General features: G+C 47.9%; 1 protein-coding gene across 9 annotated transcripts in view; it reads left to right on the forward strand.

Annotated features, from left to right (window-relative positions):
* The window catches only part of fbrsl1 (fibrosin-like 1), a 234,067-nt gene that overhangs the window by 40,989 nt on the left and 176,984 nt on the right, over positions 1 to 16,094 (forward strand). The window lies entirely within an intron of this gene.

Consider the following 16,094-nt stretch of genomic DNA (forward strand, 5'->3'; position numbering starts at 1 on the left):
AGATACAGTGCGTGTGTGTGTGTGTGCGTGTGTGTGCCTGTGAGAGTGTGTGTTTGTGTGTGTGTGTGTGTGGACGGCTTGTGCGTGGGAAATCAAACCTCTGGCCGCCCATGTGGATTGAAAAAGACAGTGTGGCAGGAGGCCGGTACAGTATTGTGTTCGCTGGGTCTTTGCCATTTCATTTGGAGCATGCCGGGTCGGATGGCCTGGGGTTCGCTCCCTGTCTCCGGCTCTGGATGAGTTGGATTTAGATCAACATGCTGGTCCCTGACTCAAGTTCTTGCTTTTCTGGGCCCATGTCGGACTTTTCTGTTTGTTCGTTAAACAGAAAATGTGTGTGAGTGTGTGTGTATTTGTGTGTTTTGAATGTTTGCGTAGCGTGTACATGTTTATGTTTGTGTTTAATGAACTCTACAAAATGTGCTCGCCGGACGACATTTACAGCTTTAACACCCTTAACACCTCAGTAGCAAACGTGCCGTGCTGTGTTAACAGTTGAATGGACCTATTGACATGAACGCGTTGTGTTAGTGTAATCACACATTTGCTTGTTGCTTTATCCCATGTGTGAGTCGTGTGCGAGCACATGAGAGCGTATTAATAAATGAATATAGCTTGAGAGTTCCATCTGTCAGCACAATGAAGTTGTCTCTTCCCTCATCAGAGCAGTGACAGCTTTAGTAAGATTTCATCTTTAACGAGAGACAGTAATCCCTAGTTGCGTTCAGTTATGTTCGCTTTCCTCCCTCAAACAAAAAAAAAAGAAGAGAGTTGACTTTTTTCCCCCTTCAAAAGGTCCTGCTTTTATTATTGATGTGTGGGTCATGTTGAACTAATATCCTGTCCCTGGCTGGAGAGAGGGATTTTGAGAGATTCCATTTTGGGGCCAGCGTGACAGCTGGTTTTGATTATCAGGGAAGTGGATTGGTCTCTGGGCCCGTTGTGTCCACAGTGCATCCCGTGCCCGTGCCATAATTCGTCCGTCACCTTCACCTCTGTCTCCGTTTCATCTCCTTCTCTCTCTCTCTTTGTCTCTTCCCTCACCCTCTTCTCTTTATTTTCATCTCTTCTGCTTGTTATTGTCATTCTGTCGCACTCTGTTTTCTCTCTTCTCTCTTGTATCTTGTCTCTCCTTCTGCATTTTTCTCTACTCCACTCTTCATCCGTCATTCCTCCTCGGCTCGGGCCGCAGGCGTGAGAGCTGTCCCTGGGTCCCAGCTCCATGCTCATTATCTCCAGTCCTGAGCCGGCAGGCCTCCCGTCCGAGGCTCCACACTGTGGGGAGGCATTAAGCCCAGCGGGCCCATAATAAAGCTCCACGAGGCAGCGACGGGTTTTTGTCTGAAGCGCTCCCTCCACGACTCGCCCTCCCCGTGTAGCTTTCAGCGCTCCTTCCTGCTCCTCTCACTCTTCCCATCATGCTCTCTGGCCTGCGATGACACCCAGTGGGGGGCCTGGGTTTGCGCTCCTGCGTTTTGTGTCCAATTAATAGCATTTCTCTCTCTCTCTATCTTTCTCTCTCTCTCTCTCTTTCTCTCTTTTGCGTTGCGCGTGTGCATTCTTCATCTCTTCGCCTGCGGTGAGAAAGTCTCCCTGACGCCACGCTGCTGTCTGTGGGGCTCTTTTCTCGCCACGGCTGTTTCCCCCGTGGAGGGCGGCGGTGCACTGGCACGCTGGCTAGCACATGGCGCCTCGAGTGGAAATGAGGCCGCGAGGGAATGCTGCTCACTTCGGCCAGGCTCCGGGCTGCGGCTCGCCATCCCACTATCTCCGTTAGCGTGTGCGCCACGCAACTTGAAGAGATGGTCAGTGCCCATGCTAATGCTGCCAGCGCTGCAGAACTACACAAACACAGACGTTTCATTTCTGACAGGCGCCATTATGACAGGCCGCATCGTCAAAGGGAGCGCAGTTCAGTAGTGGTGTGACTCTCCTACGGGAGAACAGGTGGCCTAATATAATTTCTGAATCCCCACTTTCATCTTAAACGTCTGATTGTAGTGTTTTGACATTTGCGCAAATGTGTTATGTAAACACATTACATTTTCCCAGAATGCCTTTGTTTTTGTAGCCAAGCGACAAGATGAGTCACAACAAAATAAAAGGTTCTATAAGCTGAAGCACTATCCAGAAGGCCAGCTCTCATTATTCATGTGCTGTTGTGAGCATTAATTATGTATAGTCCCTTAACACTGTCCTAAAATGCCCTCAACCTAATTGTACTCGCACTTTATTGTCAGTACACAAGGTACACTGCAGTATTTTGTTTGCATATGTATCACACAGATGCCTGGGTGTATGTAGGTATGAGTTGTACTGTATATGCTGTATGTCACGTATGCTTTTTGTACATGCAAGTATATGCAGTCTTATGTCACTGTGTTTGGCGTTGGGGAGGAAAGTGGGTCTTTGATTTGGATTCCTCCTCCTCTCCCTCCCTCCGGAAAAGGAAGTCAGGGGGAGTGCTCTTTGTTTTTCACATGCTTCCTACGCATCAACTGCTCACCACAAACCTGTGCTGTGTGACTTCTCTCTCTCTCTGTCTCTCTGTCTCTCTAACTGCTTTCAGACCTATGTGTAAGTCCCTATGTTCTGTGGATGTCAAGCGGTTGGGCCGTATATTTGAACAATATAACCGGCCATTTGGAATTTCGAACTTAACCGGCTGTTACACTTCTCCCCTCCTAGTATTTCAGACGGACATTATGTAAATGATCTCGTGTCTGAACAAAGCGAAGAAGAACATGCAGAGATTCTGTTCAAGTGCGTGTTCAACCACGTTTAACCTGTTTAGAGATTCTGTTAATGTGCGTCGGTGTCGTGACTGCATAATGTCAGCATGTTAGCATCACATCTGAATCACCCGAAGGGTCGGACCTCCGTTTGACTAAGCTCCGCATATACTGCGGAGGACATGTCTGAAAGCAGCTTCTGTCTCTCTCTCTGTTGATGCTTTGGCGGGAGCAGAGTGTGTGTGTGTGTGTGTGGGGGGGGGGGGGGGGTTTGGGGGGAAGGTGAGGGGAGGGCTGCGTAATCTGTTTTCTCTGGTAGCTGACTCAGAGCGGGAGCTGTATAAACATGCCCTTCCTCTGCGGGAAGCGAATGGATCACTCCTCATTAGAAGTGGCGCACCCAGGCCTGTCTAGACGCTCGCGTGAGAACGCTCAAGAGTGAGAGAGCGAAAGAGAGAGAGAGAGAGAGAGAGAGAGAGAGAGAGAGAGAGAGAGAGAGAGAGAGAGAAAGAGCAAACGAGCCAGAGAACAGACGAGAGTACCAGGGTGCAGATGGACGGTTATTTGTGATGGGTCCACCTGACAGCCTCTCAACAAAACAAAATAATAATAAAAAAGTCCAACATGGTCAAAATGTATTGCTGTGAGCAGGTTTGACAGGTGAAGGCGGGAGAGCAGAGAAGCTCTGGACAAGGGAGTATTTTTTGTTGTTGTTGCTGTGTTGTTGTCATTTGTTTTTCTCCCTTCAACCGCTGTGTTGTTGTTGTTGTTGTTGTTTTTGTTGTCGTTGTTGTCTGTGTGACAGGCTGAAGGTTGTGTCCATCAAACTGTGGCTCCCTGCCGGAGCCTGTTAAGGATTAATTTCTTACCTGACTCCTGTTCATGTGAAAACAAACAGGCCTGACAGAGCGGCGTGCTCCGCCTGGGAGATCTCAACACCTTGGGCATGCATCTCTCCTGCTTTCTCTAGCCTTGTCAGTCACCGCCACACACCGAGTATGCTCTTTGTCAACATCTGTCAGCTGCTTGCCTGCCGTGTGTGTGTGTGTGTGTGTGTGTGTGTGTGTGTGTGTGTGTGTGTGTGTGTGTGTGCATTTGGAAACCTGCCCCTGATAGAGTATTTAATGGATTTTCTTTTCCACGTTCAGGAAGCAAAGCTGGGTTGTTTGGATAATGGATTCTATTCTGCTCTATCTTTTCTCGTACTCCAACACTCAGGTTTCAAGAGTGTTTGTGCGCTACTTTTGAGCAAGTGCTCTGGAGTCCTTCCGCCACGCCACCGCCCGCGGAGTGATTTATCTTCCTAATGCTCTCTCCATCCTTCCTCTCCGGATCGCCAGAACCGTGTCCCCCGTGACGCTCTGTAGTTGTACCCCAGAGCCCCGTGTGTGGTTGGGCCGTTTCCTACCCCCTCCCCCGCCCCCCCCCCCAGCAGCACTCGGCTCCTATGCTAAAGAGACCATTGACCCAGTGCTCCCCGGCCTGCTCCTCCAGCCTGTAGAAGTCCCAGAGGCAGTGAAGTGGCTCCATGCCAGGGCCTTTTGTCAGCCATAATGGATAGCTCTCCTCTTCTCTCCACCGTTCTCTCTCTCTTTCTCTCTCTTTCTCTCTGTCTCTCTCTTTCTGTCTCTACCTGTTAAAGAGGGGGATTAAAGAGCACTCAGTTGCGCATGATTGCATGGAAAAACAGTCCAGAGTGCTTCCAGCGCTGGCCCTCGACTCAAACCTGGTCGGTCAGGGCTCAGGGGAAAGCACCTGGGTCTTGGGCAGAGGGGTGGCCAGGGTAATTGTGTGAACACGGTGCTCCAGTCGATGAGACTCTCCTATGATTACTCAACGGTTTGACCTCCGCTCGATGAGACTCTCCTATGATTACTCAACGGTTTGACCTCCGCTGTCGGGTGGAAAGGTGAAGGTCGCGGTGGTGAGTGCGGCGGAGAGGCGCGAAATGCCGCACAACTTGGAACGTGTGCCGTTCTGCCTAGTTACCGTAGCCACCGCAGACTCTTTTTTGTTATGTTCATTCCCGCTTCATCTGGATGTGTGTGTGTGTGTGCAAGTGTGTTTGTGTTTGTATTTGTGTATTGTTTATGTGTATTTACTGTGAGACAGACGAAGAAGTGGCACACACTGAGCGGGAGATGGAACAGGGCTTGTCTCGTTATCTGTGTCACCTAGGTTGTCTGACAGTCAAGCTGAGCCCCATTTCACAGACAGGACTGCCATGCTCCTGACAGCCCCCTGGTGCCTCTCTCTCTCTCTCTCTCTCTCTCTCTCTCTCTATTCCTCTCTCCCTGTATTGTCCTCTCTCTCTCTCTCTCTCTCTCTCTCTCTCTATTCCTCTCTCCCTGTATTGTCCTCTCTCTCTCTCTCTTCCTCTTTCCCTCTATCGTCCTCTCTCTCTCTCAGTTTCTTCTCTCTCTCTCTCTCTTCCCCAGTGACACAGAGACGGAGGGGGGGGGGGCACAGACATGCTTGTTTTGTATTCTGTCTCCACTCTTCCCTCTTCGCCCCTTTTCATGTAGCGGAAGCGGAGACACTGAATGACAATTTCTGGAGAGAGCTAAACAGCTTTCTGTCATTGCCCAGGTCTGGCACAATGCATCCATAAGTCTCTCCATGAGACCGCACTCTCTCTTATGCGTGTCAATGCCTGTGAAAGTGTTCCTACACAGCCGCACACTCAGAATCCCATCACATCAGTCTGGCCAGGTGGGTTTCAGTACACCATCTGTAGCCCCCTCACCATTGTCCATGGTGGATGCACGCTGGAGGTCCAATTAATGCAGCCACCCACTCAGAATCACACCACCTCGCTCTGGCTAAAGATTGTTGATGTTTGAACTCAACAGCCAATCAGATTCTTTAAGTCTTGTTTATGCTCCTGAATCCCAATGTGTTGATTGGTTGGGATTGTTTATGTCTTTAGGTCCTAGCCACGATGTTCCTTTCCCTTTTACAAGCCCAGGACTGCATATGAACGCCAGAGGTTTTTTTAGATGTTCCACTGAACATTCATCTAGAGGACCATGAGAAGACATCTGCTGAATTTGACAGAATTGTGTATTGGTTTACAGAGACGGACTCCACCTTTAAATGGTGGCACATTATCCTATGTCTAACCTATGCCTATTAAACAGTGCTGTTTGTTAGAGAGCGTGTGAAGGTGCCACGCATGGGGTTAGCAGTGAGAGGTGTACGAAGATAAAGCCTGTTTGTTCTTGATAGAGTGGAGATGGAGCAGATTTTGTTTGCTGAGGTTTGCTCCCATATGAATTACACAACAAAGCTACTGCGTGTTTGAATGGGGGAGGGGTGTTTGTGTTTTTGTGTGTGTCACTGTGTCTGTGTGTGTGTGTGTGTGTGTGTGTGTGTTTGTGTGTGTGCGCGTCACAAGTCTTATCTCCCGAGAGATTATTTTCCTCTGAACCGAGGCATGCTTGTAGTGGCATATTTTCTCAAGAGGCCAGATTCCTTAAAGTATCTCTGTCGTCGGGGGACTTGCCTTGGAGACACTGTATCCTCTCTGACAGTGAACCGCTCGTTTGGCAGACGCTCAGAGAGCTTGTCAGCGAATGAATTGATTACACAGCGCTTTACAAAACTACTTTGTCCTATTTTTTTTTTTTTAAAGAGGATGTTGGTTTTTTATCACAAGGACGACATTTCCACGAGTAACATTTACTCGGTTCTCCTCTTGGCTGCGCTCATTTCCCATCCTGTAATCACTTTGACTTGGAGGCCGTCAGTGCAGCCATGTCTATTCCACTGGTTTGTTGTGTGGGCGAGATCGAAAGGCCCTTGCTAGGCCGACTCGCAGTTCACGTTCAACACCAGCAATCTTGTTTGTCACGCCATGCAGAGGGATCAGCCTGTAACCCGGAGAGACTGTTCTCTTGAAGGAAGAGGGACTGTGCGGATGAACTCAGTGGGGTCTTTCTGCACATCTTTAACACCAGCCTCAGTCTGGGGAGAGGCCCAGTCCTGTGGAAAACTTCCTGTGTGGTCCCTGTCCCAAAGATAGTACACCCCAGAGAGCCCAATCACTTCAGGCCAGTGGCTCTGACATCACACCTTATGAAGAGCATGGAGAGGATTGTCCTGAACTACCTCCGTTGCCTGGTGTGCAGTGAGCTGGACCCCCTCCAGTTCGCATATCGACCAGGGGTCGGTGTGGAGGATGCAATAGTTTTTCTCCTCCACCGTTCTCTCTCTCACCTGGAGGATACTGGGGGCTCTGTTAGAGTCATGTTCTTTGACTTTTCCAGTGCATTCAACACAATACAACCTGCACTACTGAGGGGGAGGCTAGAAGGAGCGGGAGTTGACTGTCATCTTGCTGCTTGGATCATCAACTACCTCACCAACAGACCACAGTACGTGAGGCTACGTGGCTGTGAGTCAGATGTGGTGGTCTTTAGCACGGGGGCCCCACAAGGCACACTGCTCTCTCCCTTTCTCTTTTCCCTGTATACCTCAGACTTCCAATATGACACAGATAGCTGCCATCTCCAGAAATTTTCTGATGACACAGCTATTGTTGGCTGTGTTAAGAAGGGGAATGATCTGGAGTATAAAGGGGTCATCACCAGTTTTGTTGAATGGTGTTGAAAGAACCATCTGCAGATAAACACCAGTAAGACAAAGGAAATGGTGATTGACTTCAGCTGTAAGGCATTATCAGTTGCACCAGTGAACATCCAGGGAATAGACATTGAGGTGGGATCAGTCTACAAATACCTGGGTGTTTACCTTAACAATAAACTAGACTGGTCCCAAAACACAGATGCCCTGTACAAGAAGGGCCAAAGTCGTCTCCACTTGCTGAGAAGACTGAGGTCTTTTGGTGTGTGCAGGTCATTAAGGACTTTTTATGACGCAGTTGTGGCGTCAGCTATTTTTTATGCTGTAGTCTGTTGGGGTAGTGGGTTTTCTGAGAGGGACAGGAAGAGAATAAATAAGCTGGTGAAAAGGGCCAGCTCTGTCCTGGGCTGCCAACTAGAGCCTGTTGAGGTGGTTGGGGAGAGGAGGATGTTAGACAAATTGGCATCCATCATGGCCAATTCCTCTCATCCCCTCCATGGGACAGTGGCTGCGCAAAGCAGTTCTTTTAGTAACAGACTACTACACCAATCATGTAAGAAGGAGCGCTTTCGCAGATCTTTTATTCCATCTGCCATTAGAATGTATAACACCACTGTCATGAAAATCTGTAATGTTAATGTAGTGTCCGAACTTCATTATTAATATGTGCATTTTCCACTGTACATGTGATGTGAAGCTTTTTTATTCACCATATATATTGGTTCACTTTGCCTCAAAGTATTGGTGAAACCCTAAGGCGTTTCTTTTAGGTGTGCTTGTATGCTGGGCATACTGTATACAACTTTCTTACTCTCTATTTAAATACTACTGGGCTGTTGTGACAAGTAAATTTCCCAGCAGTGAGATCAATAAAGTCTTATCTTATCTTATCTTATCTTATCTTATCTTACATGGTTGTTTCCCTGGCCATGTAAGAAGTCACCTGTGTATGCCATAATGCCGGGCGTGCAGCCACTGAGGGCCTACCGTGTTGTACATCGTCCCCGCGCTTGTGGCTATTGCTACAACGCAAACAGGGCTGCGGAGGAAAAGAGCAGCTTGTTTAGGGGGAGAGCGAGAGGGAGTTTTGGCAGGTGGGGGGGGGGGGGGGGTCGAGGAAAAGGTATTGGGTGTTACAGACACACAAAGGCCCAAAGTATCGACCGCCACCCTCCCCTATCGCCTCCTCGTCTCCTCAGCGGGACCGCTGCTCGGTTTATTTTTATGTCACCTCTCCTCCTCTCCTTCACACTCATCCTCTTCACAGCTGGATGTGGCGTCCAAGCGTGTGTCTGGTTCTCAGCACTGCACTTTTGGTGCAGTTATTCTTTAGGGTTGGGCAGTGTTGGATCTGGGTCTGTTATATTTCTAAAATAATCTGCCTGTCTGCCTGCCTAAATTTTTTTTAAGTATATTCAAAGATGACAGGACAGATATCATTCAAGTAAAGGATTCAAGCAGATGAGCATAATTTTGGCCTCGTAGCCCATAAAAACAAGCCGCTTAATCCAAGACTTTATGTAGTGTACACTTTTAGGATTACATCTAATCCTAAGCAAGTAAGCAAGTGTTTTCAAAATAGCTTGACATCAACGTTTGAATGAGTCATCGTTTTGTTTTTGGATGGTAAGATATTTTGGGGATCACAGTCTCACTGAAACAGGCCAAGCTGGAGGAGCAGGAGGAGGTGTGGATGAGGTTGCAACCAGGGAAGAGGAGTTAACACTCATCGTCTGGGGAAGGAGCCACATTGTGCATCTGTTGCTGACACCACATTGTGTGTGTGTGTGTGTCTGTGTCTGTGTGTGGGTGTGTGTGTGTGTGCGTGTGTGTGTGTGTGTGTGTGTGCGTGCCCATGTGTGTGTATGTTTGTGTTTGTGTGTGTGTGTGGGTGTGTGTGTGTGTGCGTGTGTGTGTGTGTGTGTGCGTGCCCATGTGTGTGTATGTTTGTGTTTGTGTGTGTGTGTGTATGTGTGTGTGAGTGTGTGTGTGTGTGTGTGTGTGTGTGTGTGTGGGCATTCCCATATGTGTCTGTGTGTGTGTCTGTGTGGGATAACACCCACCAGGGTGAGCTCAGGCAGCTTCCTGTGACCGGGGGCGGCAAGATCACAGGCCATATTGGTCTCTGTCAGGGAGAAGGAGGAGGGTGGGGTAAAAAGAGGATAGAAAAAGAAGCGCACACAGTATGTGCAATGTATGTGTGTGTGTGAGCGAGAGAGAGAGAGAGAGTGTAACCCTCAAGGCTTACAGTACCACACTGGGTCCCTCCTGGGCCCACTGATGAAATACACTCCTCACAGAGGGACTTGGCATGGTTGGAGATGCAGTAGTGTGAACAGGCCTGGGGTAGCATGGTGTTGTTGGGGGAGAGACCTCCCAGGCACCTTCATGTCGTTTTAGCAACTGATCAGATTGGTAGTCCTACAGTACGTCTTGCTAGTCCTACAGTACGTCTAGCCCAGAGGGGAATTAGTGTATGTTGTGGAGAGAGTGTATGGTGCACACACTGTTTTCTAGCATTATATTCTACCTCCAGACTTAATACTACTTTATGATGACCACTGCTTTTTGTTTTGTTGGACGATATCATATACTAGGACATCACCAATCAACATGAAACTTGGTATGGTTGACACCCCCGCTATTGAAAGTTTGTGTCCCTGGGTGTGCGCTGGGGTTGCCTCAAAGCTCTTTCAGTTCACACTTTCTGCTTGATCCACGATGATGTATTCCCTATCCTGCTATAAATGGTTGTACTCATTATTTATTTAGGACTGTTTTCAAACATGTTCTTGCCTACCATACTGTATGTGCATACTTTTTCAAAACTTTGTAAATAAATGTAAAGTTTTACAATGCAAGCCATATTGTTGCTCATGGCTGTGGGACATTGGTCATGTGACGTGGCATGACATATCTCAATAAATGCTGAAATTTAGCACAATAATTTGTAACAAAGCCACACTCCTCATATTCACAAGACATGGCGCATCACCATAGAACATAAGTCCCAGGTACAGATTCACACTCCAGTGCACTAACAGACACTTCCACAAACCAAATGCATTTGATCTTAGTGTAATGGAACACCTTTTTTAGTCCATTGTTGGCATAAAACACTCATGGTAACACACTTTTCTTGGAATGGGAAGTATCCTCTTATTTCACTTAATTCTTGCTCATTCTCTCACTTATGTATATATTTGTGGTGGTCGTGTTGAGCTCTGCTTTACTGTATGTCTACTTTCTGTTGTTTTTTATACATCTTTGGTCTTTATGCTTTCTCTTCCATGCCTTTTATACATCTTTTCTTTTCAAATCTATTTCCTTCACCCACTCTTTTGTGACTTTTTTTAGTTCTCTTTTCACCCCCCCCCACACCCTCTCTGTTAGATCACAGCAGAGATGTAAGGAGGGCTTGTGGAAAGCCATGGTCTGCTCTCTCCACTCTCTCTCCCTCTCTCCATTCTCTCTCGCTCTCTCTCTGTCTGTCTTTCTCTCTCTCTCTCTTTGGGCTCCGGCCATAGCCGTTAAAGAGATTTAGAGTGTGGCTTATTGTTTTTCTGCGCCACCCATTGTCACCAAGCTCCCCGAGCCTCTCCCCGGAGTGAGCCCTTAGCCAGATGGTGTCATGCTCGTTCCCATTATAAAAGACAGTCAGAGACGAGAGGAGAGGAGAGGAGAGGAGGGAGACAGGAAAAAAAGGGGGGAAAAAAGAAAGCCAGGAAGAGTTAGGTAACTGCTCATGCCCTGCGCTTAGAGGCAAAAGGCAGGTGCGTGCTGCGGAGGTGAAAGGAAAACAAAAGTGTGAGTCCCCCGCCGGATGTCCCGCTTTTGAAGGCGGCAGTAGCGGAGAGCTCCGGCCGACTCCTGTGGAGCGTTCACGGGGGCCGGCACTTAATAAGGCCGACGCAGGCTGCCAGGGTTGCCGGATGTTTTTAAACAAGGAAGAGGCTGAGCGTAGATTTTTACTTTCATCCCACATCTCGGGGATAAGATTACAGACGTGCAAGCTGGCTATGATGCTTAGTGGAACATAATGAAGCAATGTAATATCGCTGTAAAGTATTTCAAGACATAAACACATTTCTTTTTATATTGCATCTAACTAGTTTTGTTCTGAAGCATGGTCTTGTTAACTGCTGTGAGAGAATTGAGTTTGATAGATGGCAGGCCCATATGCTAGCATCTCAATATAAGGACTTGTTAGAGGAAGTGACTGTTTGCTGTGGTTTAATTAAAGGTGTATACTGTATGTAGTCACAGCACCATTCATTTGAGCTACTGCCAGAAGCCGGCACATATTTTGAGCTGCAATGAATGCCCCACTAAATCAATGCAACTTAAAAGCGCGACACTTAACAGTGATTTATCCTGTCGCAAATTTGCCCAGGAACAGTTTGCCGCTCATGCATAAATCCACACTTTGAGCGCTCGTGAGGAAAGCTAAATATTTTTCAAATGGTGTAACAAATCTCCACCCCCCTTCCCTTCCTCCACCTCCTCCTCCTCCCTTCCTCTCCTCCGTTCCAGCCCCGCCGCCGCCACGGAGGATAATTTACACCATAAAGAGGTTTGGCTGACGGCTGCCTGTCAAACAGGAACAGCGGCAGATGAAATGTTTAATCAAGTGGGCTGCCAGCACGGGAGAGAGAGAGAGAGAGAGGGAGTGAGGGAGAGAGAGAAGGGGAGGGGGGGTAGAGAGAGAGAGAGAGAGAGGGAGGTAGAGGGAATGAGAGAGGGAGAGAGAGAGTATGCGGCCGCCTCCTTCAGCCTGGCAGAGAGCTGAAGTCAGATCAAACGAGTGCTGCTGCTGGGCCATTCTCACAGTGGTTGGCAGCTAAGGGGAGGTGAGGGTGGAGTGGAGGGGGGGTTAAGAGTGGGAGTGTGTGCTGGGGTTGGTGGGTGGCTGGCTGCTGGCATCACGCTTGGAGGATGATGAAGATGCTGCTACATGTCCTCTGTAGTTAGGGGGAAAATACCATTTTAGGAGAGCACAGCGGCAGGGAATCATCCCACCCCCCCACCCCCCCCAAACACCGCTGCCAAGAGCAGTGAGAGTGATGACGAGCCAGTGATTGAGATAGAGACTCTGTTCATCTGTTTTAACCAGTGATAAGGTATTGTAATTATAGCTATAATGATAGATAACAAGATCAGGGTTGATGCAGGTTCATAATTGTCTTGTTGCTAATGTACCCAAGATGCCTGGTTGGAAGAGTCTTCAACAGTAACTAAAATAGCTTTCTCAGTGGCCATTAATGCACTCATTAGCAAGTAAGCTACGTAGCCAATACAGCTGATAAGTATTGATGATAAGTTCTTTTAGTTCCTAGTGACTGTTTGGATGGGAAATGGAGAGAGAAATGTTAGACCTGACCAATACTTGTTGAAGTTGTAGAAGGCAAATCAAATACCTGCTGAATAAACAGACATTCCACAACACGTCCTCTTATACATGGCTGAAGGAAAAGCCTGTAGTGCTTACTAAGAAATAATCTGATCATGTTTTTTAGGTTTACTTTTTAATTCAGAATCAGAATTGTGCTTTATTGCCAAGTAGGTTGACGCACTAAAATAAATTTGTCTCCATTGATATTCCAGTACAGACTAAATATAAATATATACACAATATAAAATACAATATAGACAATATTGTATGAATAAAATAGCATGTAGACCACCCACATATACTACATTATAGTATGGCCCAAGGCCCAAATGTACATATCCACAAAGCATGTAAATATTAGGTGCCTGACATGATTGCCTGCAGGAAAATGGAGTCAGGAGCAACAAGGCCCATGCAGATCCTGCACACCTCCCATCTCATTGTTTAAAGATGGCCTTCTAACCTTCCAGTATCCGCTTGCTAATGTAGGGGAAGTGATCCCCTGCCGAGCTCTTTGAGCCTCTTAAATAATTACTTTGGATGGAAAGAAGCGGGCCTTTAGAAACATACTGACCCCATCCACAGGGCAAGAGAAACTCTCTCTCTCTCTCTCTCTCTCTCTCTCTCTCTCTTCTCTTACCCCCCACACACGGTCTATCCTCCCTTTCCCCCCTTTCCCCTCTCTCTCCCCCTCTCTGTGTCTCTCTCTCTCTGTGTCTTGCGTGCACCGAGGGCTCTGTTTGAGTGCCAGCTCATTAAAGATCTCTCTGTTCCCTTCGTGGTTTATGCATGTTCCGTGAAAAGGAGTGCGCTCTGGAAATGGCCGTGGGATGCTTGGAGCAGCGGCAGCCGTCGCCGCCGAATGGCTCCGGGCTCCCGTGGGGGCCTCCGCTCTCTGCTCTCCGCTCTCCGCTCTCCGCTCTGCCTCCAGATTTCAGGACATGCCTCTTGACCAGATGCGGGCGGTTAAGCCGGGGATGACTGCACGGTTACAGATGTCTCTGCCTCGCTCCCTCTCCCCCCTCTCCCGCTTAAAAAAAAAGGTCTCTTCCTCCTCTCCTCCACCCCCTCCGGTACAATCTGGAACCATAACAAAGCACGCTCCCACAACCCCCCCCCCCCCCACCCGCCCACCTCTTCCCCCTCCCACTCAGCCCTCCCCGCTTCCGTTACCATAGCAACACGCACAGGCCAGACCGGTGGAGAGTGGGTTTCTCCTGTTGCCACCCGTGCGTGTGAAGTGGCCTCTGTGGCTGGGGTCCTCCAGTCCTGCAGAGCCTCTATCTCACGGTGACTGCTCTGTTTATATCTTCTCCTCCTCCTCCACCTCCTCCTCCTCTTCCTCTAATACCCTTTTCTCTTTTTTCTTGCATGTGACCGGACATTCTGCCTGGTGAAAAGGCTGCGGTTTTACTGTTTGCTCTCCATAGTCCTGTGGCCTGCTCCCGCTCCCCTCCCATAATTCCCTCCACATGGCCCTGATTTTCCTGTGTTACCAAACCAAATCTTTCCAGATGGTGTCAGGATTCTTTTAAGTGCCCAGTGCTAGGAGGGCCTGTGTTATATGGCTGCGTTTAGGATGGGTCTGAAAAGGTGTTTCTGCTAATAGGGTGAGAGCAAATAGGAAATACACAGTATGCTTTACCTACCATGCTTCTGCTAATATCCCTCAGAGGATGTGATGTGTGTGTGTGTGTGTGTGTGTGTGTGTGTGTGTGTGTGTGTGGTATGCAAATGTGAAATCTTTGAACAGATAGCATGAATATTGATAGCTGCCATGTTGCTTGCCGCCGAGTGCAGGATCTGAAGAGGAAGACACCTGGCGACACGTTTCATGTCCTTTTGTTTTTCATTTTGTCGCACTTTATCTGGCACTAAAGCACTTCAAACGACGTCTACCCAACCCCACCCCCAGCACCCCCCACGTCGCCGTAATGAATTGCATGACAAGCAGGACGGCTGGCTGGCCCGCGGGAGAAATTAATGCGCTGTCTGTGCGACTGAAGAGCTCTGCTCCCCGCCACCAGTAGGTGTCAATGTAATGTTGTTAAAGCCCTCATTCAAAGTCACGTCAGCCCAGCCAGCAGCGAGCACTTCTTTGTCATCCTAACGACCATTTTTCAGGTCTCACCAAAGGGGCTCAGAAGGAGACCCCCCCCACACACACACACACTTCCACCTCTCGTGTTGAGTCGAGGTTCTCCCACTTTTCTCTGTCTTTTCTGCTACTGGTACATTGTTTACCCGTGTTTAATTTAGCGGTAAGGCCTGGAGGAAATTCCCCAAGTCGTGCACCTTTTAAAGCATATTGGAGTTGTTTTGTTAACGCTAATGTGATAGCCATCTGGCCCCCCCTCCCCACACCCCACCCCCCCCACCCCCCGAGCCAATTATTTGATTATTCAAATGGTGCCTCTCTCTTGCATGGGGTGACTGAAACGGACTGGTGTAAATTAGTCTCACAATCGGAGAACAGATGTCGAAATTTGAACTAACAATCATGCCCTGCAGTCTCCTCTCTGGGTCACTCTGTGTCAAATCAGATGAGGTTGCTGGATTTTATTCAAACTGTATCTGTAACATGAATGAGTCACTAAACCAAAGCCGGTAAATTATTTCTGTACAAATCCTTTGTCTTAATTTTTCAGCCCTTGATGTCCTAGGCCTCATGTACATTTGTTGTGAAGACCTAAAATATTAGATATTAGCATTAAAAAGGATTTGCACTTACAGACAAAATACTGACGGATGCCACATTGGAACAAAGGAGTTTACAAGACCCTCTATATCACTTGTTTTTCACTTTGGTTTCCACACTTTGTTTTGGTTCAGTCATAATTAGAACATGCTTTGGTAACACTTTACTTGACAGTATCGACATTAGAGTGACATGACACTGTCATGACACATGAACCCTAACCCTAACTCTAACCCCAAACCTAACCTTAAACCTAATCCAAACCCTAATCCTAAATCATGTCACTCTTATGTCGATACTGTCAAGTAAAGTGTAACCCATGTTTTTCTTAGCTCCTACAAAGTTTGTGCAGGGTAAGAATAATACTTTTTAAAGATATTATTGTCCAAGCATGTCCTCCAAGATGAAGCATTTTATCCCTCAGTGTTTGGAACTGTGATAGCACCTTCGCCCTCACTTGGACCTGCCGTGTCCTTTTTAGGGCAACATATTTGCCACCAGTTTGTTGCCCTCATCTTATTGTACAGTGTGGAAGCTACACACCAACAGCAAGACGTCGATCTGCCACCTTGCATAGGTCTGAGTACAGATTTGACTCGTCAAGCTCAGATCTCAAGCATAAATGTGCAAATGGTGCCAGCTGTTTGTAAAGGCCACTGCTGTAGGAGGTTAGTCATCGGCTTTAAGT

This window comes from Alosa pseudoharengus, unplaced genomic scaffold, assembly GCF_046254945.1.
Source record: "Alosa pseudoharengus isolate Yale_2024_CS ecotype anadromous, Long Island Sound unplaced genomic scaffold, YU_APseudo_1.1 YU_APseudo_1.1_scf_6, whole genome shotgun sequence".
NCBI classification, from domain to species: Eukaryota; Metazoa; Chordata; class Actinopteri; order Clupeiformes; family Clupeidae; genus Alosa; species Alosa pseudoharengus.